This window comes from Pantherophis guttatus, chromosome 8 (genome assembly GCF_059756535.1).
Source record: "Pantherophis guttatus breed Tessera chromosome 8, ASM5975653v1, whole genome shotgun sequence".
In the NCBI taxonomy this organism is placed as follows: domain Eukaryota; kingdom Metazoa; phylum Chordata; class Lepidosauria; order Squamata; family Colubridae; genus Pantherophis; species Pantherophis guttatus.
The window spans coordinates 43,770,795-43,779,276 of NC_142070.1; positions in this window are offsets into that span (position 1 = coordinate 43,770,795).

Here is an 8,482-nt window from a genome sequence, read left to right on the forward strand (position 1 = left end):
TGGGATTACCCTTGAAAAGTATCTGGAAGCTTCATCTGGTGCAGAATGCAGCCACATAAGCTACATAGGGTGAGCAAAGAAGGTCACATGTAATACCTCTGCTCCATTGGATAATAGTTGGATCTGTATTGGATAATAGTTTGCTTCTGTGTTTAATTCAAGGTGTTAGTTGTGAACCAGACTATCTATGGAATGATCCCCATCCCATTTCATCAGTCCATTCCACCCAGTCAAGTATGGAAGGTATGCTGTGGTTAAAGAATTCTAACTGGTGGGGGCTAGACAGAGAGACTTCTCTGCCATTGCCCCTACCCTGTGGAATATTCTCCCCAATGAAGTGAGAGAGGCCCCCAATCTCCTGGCCCTCTGAAAAGGATTTAAAACATGGCTCTGGGTGTGGAGCCCAAAGGAGCATGCAGGCATGGAGCTGGTTGGTGCCCTAAGGAGCACCACCCTTCACATTTTCAATTGATTTTAACAGGGTTTAATTATTCTTGCCTTTTTCTAAAAACTTCTAATTTTCAAATTTTAATTCTAACATTTTAATTTTAATTTTATACACTGTTTTTATAATCTGACATTTTATTGTACAGAGTCCCTGCCCACAGGGAGATGGCTGATTCAGAAATCTTAATTAATTAATTAACAAGCAAGCGTATACACGTGATAGGACAGTTCTGTTGTCATTCTGAATACCGGTATTTAAATTTGGGAAAGGCAAAGGAAACCTCTATCTGATGCTAACCTATTTATTATATAGCATTCTGATATTTATATAGCAAATAAATGATTGATCGTCTATTTATATACTGCCAAAAGATAAGAAACATTGAATGGTAAGTGTTAAGAGTCTATTCAATCTTCTTGTTTTGAAGAATATTGCGCAATGTACTAATCTAATGAGATATTAAAATATCTAATGAGATATTAAAAAGTCACTAGAAACAGAGTCTGAGCTACAAAAAAAAACATTGTCCAAAAGTTTGGCATCAGTTCAGGTGACTAAGTGATCTTTGCTTAGCTCATTCTTTAACAATAAATCCCTGACAAGAAGGAAGACTGAAACTAAGTTTGGATTATAAGTCTTGGAGATCTGATTATAGTGTAGTCAGAATAGTAGAATGACAGATTTGGAAGGGACCTTGGAGATCCTCTAGTCCAACCCCCTGCCTATACCATTTCAGACAAATGGTAGTCCAGGTAGTTCAAGTCCAAGAGGACCTCAAGTTATGCACAAAATCTGTCTGGGGTAATGCAACCAGTGGTGGGTTTCAAAAAATTTTACTACCGGTTCTGTGGGTGTGGCTTGGTGGGCGTGGCAGGGAAGGGGAAGGTTACTGCAAAATCCCCATTTACTCCCAATCAGCTGGGAATTGGGAGGCAGAGAATAGATGGGGGTGGAGCCAGTCAGAATTTTTACTACCGGTTCTCCGAACTACTCAAAATTTCCGCTATCGGTTCTCAAGAACTAGTCAGAACCTGCTGAAACCCACCTCTCAATGCAACCCTATATAAGACCAAATAAATAAACAGTGTGAGAGGAGATATGTTTTCCAATTTCTATCTTTCTGTGAGTTGGTGACTAGAAAAAAGACTTCATGTTAAGACTTCTAAATAATTTTATGTGAGCCTACTAGAGTCCAGCCATTACATTTTATTTTTATCCTGTGTCAGTCTTCCAACTTTTACTTCTGAAATACTTAGATCAATAAAGTATCCAATAGTAAAGTGGACACATTTTCAAAACAGGGAATTTTTCAGTATGTGAATTTAAAATTTGCTTTTCTTTTCCATAGATTATTTATTTAATGGGGAATTGAATGGTGTCACAGTAGAGACTACTATTTATTTTTAATCATCTTCTTATGTCAGTGAAGTTCACTAAAGCACTTTTCTTCAGTATGATTACCTCCAGATGTTTTGGATTTCAATTCTCAAGAACCCCAATCAAATTAGAGCAAATTGAACAATAACAGCAGATACAAAAATCATAGTTTTTCTTTAGGAGGAACATTCAAAATTTTTGCGGAAGGCATCATTATAATAAAATATGATGGAAGAAGGAAGTAGAAAGCAGGGAAAAAAGAATCAAGCAGCTTCGCAAAGTCAGAGTAAATTGAATTTAACGATCCAATAACCCAGTCAATATTTTCTTTGTGATTTAATACTAATTGACTTTCTGAAAATGTATCCATCCCTCTCTTAATGAAAAAGCTTCTCACATTAAGGAACTTCTTGTGGAACAATAGATTTTTATTCAATATGTTTTAGCACTTGACTTCAGAAACATAAGCTTTTATCTGTAGAGACTAATAAATATTTTATTGTAGAATAAAGCTGTAGATGTCTGCAGTTTTGATTCACAACAGCTAGTCAAGGAAGTAGTATATACAGTGCATTCACAATAGCTTTTTGACCCAAATATACTCAAAACTTAAATGAATATAAATAGTTGCAGGTTCCTTATTCAGACAAATTTGGAGTCTTCTTGATCTGAAAGGATCCTGAATTAAATCTCCTTTGGTAGCTGCTTTCCAAATTACTAGCAGAGTAATGTTAAGAAGCTAGAAGCTTCTATTCAAACCTCTTTATAATTCTCCAGAATTGCCCTCTAACCACCTGTTTTTCTACAAAACCAAACCTTCAAAATTATTTTTAAACATTTTTCTGCCTATTTTTATGTTTGAGAGAGACTTTTGGTGGGGAATTGTTTTCTCTCCCAGAATAATTCAATATTTCAGAGAATGATTTTTTGTTACAACTTTATTAAGGAAAGTGAATTTGAAGTTTAAACAAAAATACATAAAAAGAAATCTGACCTTCGAATCTGTGTTGCTAAGACTGGTAAATTGTGCTATTGGACAAAGCAGCTTCTGAAGGATTGCAAGTATGTAGCCTGCTCAAATAATGACATGAGGCCACCTTGATAAGGAGCCCTGGCACAGACAGCCAGGAACAAATAGGAGCAACCTTAAAGAACCTTTAAAGAACAACCTTAAAGGTTCTATGGGGCTATCAACAATAGTAGAAAAATGGCTGAAGATGAGTGTCATGTGGCAGATCCTGGGGAGCACTGGATGGTGGGGGCAATTGTGGCTGGGAAGAATGGTGCTGGCATGGCTCGCTGTGGTATGAGGAGTTTCTGAATGCCAACACTGATGCTAGGAATAAAGTTGAGGGGTGGAAGTGGTAGCAGCTGGTTGAGACTACTAAAGAACCTGGGCCTCTATTTCAGCCCCAGGCCAGGCATTCCTGCTACCTCTGTGTGCTGCTTTACAAGGTGGCCAAAAAAAGCATAGATATAAGGAAGTTGGTTGGTGGTCGCAGTCTCCCTGTGGTCACACATGTGGGCAGGTTGCTAAGATTGCTTTTCATCATCATAATCACTGAATAAATGCTCGTAAATCAAGGACTAATGGTATTCTTTCTTGTCTTTTTTTCTTCTTTCTTTCTTTTCCCTTTTTCCAGCACTTTTTATTTTTCTTTCCATTCTTTTTCTCTAAGTTTAGTTTGTATTAGTTTTTGTATTATTGCAACTAAACATTTTTGTAAAGATTATATTTTAAAAATCTTATTTCACAAAAGGGAGAAAAGAACTAAATAAGCTTAGAATCAGTCAAAGGATATTTTGTTTAAGTATTCTGAAGGCTTATAGTAGATTATTATTCTTATATTATATCACATTATTCTACTAGCAGAGAACAATTGGCATGCTTCAAAAAACATTGAGGTTTATAAAATAGAGAAGTAAAATCTACAGCTTTCCTTTCCACAATTTAAATGTCAAAATAAGCATTCTTTCTAACCCATGGCCTTTTAAAATGTTGAAAAGCCAGAGAGCAGAATCTGTGGTTGAATATTTCTCCTCATGCAAAATATTGTTTATATTTTCTTCATTATTTTTGCCTATTGAATGAGGGGGAAACTAATTCATTGAAATAACTGTTGCTATTATATTTCGATTGATTAGCTTTCCTGCCATAAATTTAAAAAATGACCCATCCACAAATTGAAAATTCAGTGAATCATTCGGGGGGGGGGGGCAATTGTCTGAGTTTTCACAAATTATGCCATTCATCACAATTTATGTAATTTGAATTCCCAAATTACACAAGCTATATCATTTTCATAAACTTGTAAACTTTCATTATTATGCAAATAATGTTGTTATGCATATAAGTTGCCCTAAATGACCTAAAACCAATGGAAATTTAACTGCTATCATGGAATGAACTTGTCATTTCATTGGGATTTCAGGGTAGAAATATTGTCAGTTGCATTTGAAGTCTGTTAAAGGTGAGTCTGTTTTATTGTGCTACATTTTTCTGTGGATAGAGCAATTCCATGTTTTAAGTTGTGGCCAATTTTACCCTTTGCCCTATCTTTTAAAAAGCTTTACAAGAGTCATAGAAGTTGCAATGAATCTTTAATGGTGGGTAATAACACCATCTCACTTTATTGTTATGAACCACCCGAAGTTGTTTTAAGATGGGCAGCCATACACATCTTTTAAAATAAAATAAAAGTATATATATTATGCATATTATTATGTGCTAGTAATTCATATACACACCATATGTTGCTGGATAATTCCCATATAATTTCCCTGCATGAATTCACATATTTTGTTATTTAGAACAGTGGTGAAATGTAAAATTTGTTACTACCGGTTCTGTGGGCATGGCTTGGTAGAGGGGGTTAATGTGACTGGGTGGGCCTGGCCAACTTTTTTTTTTTACTTTTTTTACTTTTAAAAGCATTTTTTTCTACAACAATAAGAGGTTGCAGAAAAAAATGCTTTTAAAAGCCTCTGACAATCAGGCAACTCAGCTGGGATCGCCAGAGGCTTTTAAAGGCATTTTTTCTCTTTGGCCAAAGTGGTTGTAGAAAAAAGGCTTTAGTCCCAAAACCAGTTTTATTTTAACAGCTGTGAATTCTGTTTATTTACAGATGAGTCCCAAATAGTTGTAAAGAGTCCTTCGGGATAAGGCTCATAATCACCCACCTTTATCTCCCTTGACATGCTGCCAAAGACCTAATTGGAAAGCCACACAGAGTCCAGAATCAAACAGAGCTTCAGACTTTAAACTGCACAGAATTAACAATGTTGCTTCCTGCAAAGGCCCCCGTGCCTTTGCTCCTCTTTTAAGTCTTATGGGAGGGGCCAATCATCTCCAAGCCCTACTTCCGAGTCGTCCCTTTTGTTTTAACTGTTCTTGCTTTCTGGCAGCTCTTCGCATGCATGCACTGGGAATAGGCTACCCCTGTTTCTCTACGTTGCTGAGCTCCGACTCTGGAGGCTCTGGAGGCACCACATACCTCCCAGATGGTCCTTTCTCTGCCTCCAACACAGAGCCTTCGGCCGAGCCTTCTCCAGACTCCAGGACTGGGCCATGTTCCTCCCTAGCCTCCTCACTGTCCGACTCTGCTGCCAGCTCTGCAGGCTGCTGGCGGACCACAACAGTTACCTAGTTTGGCTAATGAAACATCTACAAGAAAATAAGCAAACTCAGACCCCACGTTTCAATCATGTGCTACAAATATTCTCCTTTATTGATAATCTGTATTCCTGGCCATAGAACCCTGAATTATCTCCGAAGGTTTTGAACCTTGTTTCATCTCAGTCCACTGAAACATGCTTAGACTGCTGACTTTCCAATTCTTCCTTCACTTCACTTCCGTCTCCATGGCTTTGTTGTTACCTTTGAAGTTATTTTTATCTCAAAGGCTTCCAGCTCTTGCTCCTGTTACTTTATCTTTCACTCCAATGCATATACATCTAAAAAAAGCTTTCATATCCTCAGTTCAACTAATGCTATTCCATCTGCTGGGCGTGTAATTGGAGAAAATCAGAGCTGTACTAAAAGTTTTGTCTTTCTGAGCCTATATACTGTATAAAAGAGGAGGGATCTGTGGCTCATAAACCACACACATTCCCTTTGCTACTTCTCCCCCTCCCCTCAGCTTTGTGTTGCTGAAATTGTGCAGTAAACATTATCATTCTTACCACTGACCAAAAGCTGATTTTAAAAATCTGGCTTTTCCAGACAAGGACAAACTGTGGACCCATTGATGTCTATATTTGTACTAGCTTTAATGATTAATCTAACTGTTATTTTTATTATGTATTTTTTATTTCATCTGCCTAGGGTTGTGGAAGTAGATCAAATTGCAAGTGTAAACACATAAAATTACAACAATATTTTATTCTAAAATATAAAGCTTCCACCAGGCTTTCTGTATTTATTTATGACCCTAGTGGTTTTTTTAAAAAACTTTATAAAATACTAGCTTTTTGCAGGGGTGGGATTCCAGTGTATGGTAAGAAATGTTGACAGGGCAGCCACAATATTGCAAACAAAACTTTGTCCATTTTATATTTGAACTGATGGCCTAAAAAATAGGCCAGAGGATTGATTTTATTGTGGGTGCCTCTGATTCCAGCTTTTCCTCCTTCAGTGATGTTATCTCACCAGCACCATATTTCCAGGAGCTACAACAAAATCAGGTTTGTTTTCTACCCTTATGTACAGATATGAGGGGGCGCAATAGCTCAGCTGTTAAAGATGCTGAGCTTGTTAGTTGACAGCCTGGCTTCAAAATCTTAGTGCCATGTGATGGGTTATCCCTCATTACTTGTCTCAGCATCTGCCAACTTAGCAGTTCAAAAGCTTGCAAATGCGAGTAGATAAATAGATGACCACTTCAGTGAGAAGGTAACAGCATTACCTCAGCATATAGTCATGCCAGCCACATGACTATACCGGTAGAGGTTTCTTCAGACAATGCTGGCTCCCTCAGATAAAAGATGAGCAATAGCACTTAGACTTTATACTGTTCCACTCTCTGAGCAGTTTACAATCTGGGCCCTCATTTTACTGACTTTGGAAAGATGGAAGGCTAAGTCAACTTTGAGCTAGTCAGGATCGAACTCCTGGAATGGGCAGAGTTACTGCATTTTAACCACTGCACCACCATGGCGCCTAAAGTCAGACATGATTGGAGAAGAAATCTTTTACCTTTACCTTTTATTTTTATGTACAGATTTAAATGGAATTAATTAGTTAGTTAGTTTACTTTATTGTCATTGCATTTCTGGTTTAAAAAAGAACATTGCAATTCGTCTTTGTTATGGAAAATTCTGAGTTTTACACATAACAGCCTTGGGATTTTGCGGAGGAGGTTTTTCTTCTTGTCTGCAGGCAGTTTGATTTTGGTGAAAAGAAAAGGAAATTACAATGGAACTCCTATAATTGGAATAATAATAATTTAAAAACTGATGCAGGAATAAAAGAAGGATCTAGCGCAGGCTCAAGAGAAGGGAACTTGATGCATTATATCCAGAATAAAAATAAGAAAAAGATTTAATAAGACATATGGCAGCGACCCTGCCTGAGCTACTCGACGTCATTGCTAGGGTGGCGGTTGATACCCCCAGACTTATTGTCATGGGGGATTTCAACCTTCCATTTGCAGGTGAGGCATCTGAGGTGGCTCGGGAGTTCATGGCTTCCATGATGGCCATGGACCTGACCCAGTTAGTTCAAGGCCCCACTCACATAGGGGGACACACTCTGGACTTGATTTTTGTCTCTGGTCAGTGGTTGAATGATCTTGGTAGAGGGGACCTAGATATCAAACCCTTGTCATGGACAGATCATTCGCTCCTCCACTTGGACTTTCCTACCGCTTTCCCCCGCTGCAGGGAGACGGAACCGACCAGATGGTTCCACCCCAGACGCCTGATGGACCCCAAAGGTTTCCTGACAGAGCTTGGGCCATTTCCTGAGACTCTGGCACATGTCTCGACTGAAGAGCTGGTGGCCACCCAGGAGAGTGCGGCCGCCAGAGCTTTGGACCGCGTCGTGCCGTTGCAGCCTCTGACCCGATGCTGATCTCAATTGGCTCCTTGTTTCTCTGGGGAGCTGAGAGAGATGAAGCGTCGGGAAAGATGCCTAGAGAGCATTTGGAGGACTAGTCAATCTGATTCCGACCGGACATAGGTGAGGTCTTATATCAAGACCTACCTAGTGTTGATAAAAGGGGCAAAATCTAACCATTTTTCCGCTCTTATCGCATCTGCAGAGAACCGCCCAGCCACCCTGTTCAGGGTGACCCACTCCCTTCTTCAGGAGGGAGTGCAGGAAGATCCCTTGCAGGGTCGTACTGAGGATTTTGTTCAATTCCTGCATGATAAAGTCGCTCGGATTCAGGATGGCTTGGACTCGGATTGGATGAGTCCAGGGGAGGAGACGAGGGTAGGTCTTGAGAATGTTATCTGGGAGGAGTTTGATTCTGTGGCTCCCGAGGATGTGGACAGGGTACTGGGTAAGATTAGTGCCCCCATGTGTTTATTGGACCCGTGTCCCTCCTGGTTGGTACTGGCCTCCCGGGAGGTTACAAGAGGCTGGCTCCAGGGAATTATAAGTACTTCTTTGAGTGAGGGTGTCTTTCCTGCTGCCTTGAAAGAGGCGGTAGTGAG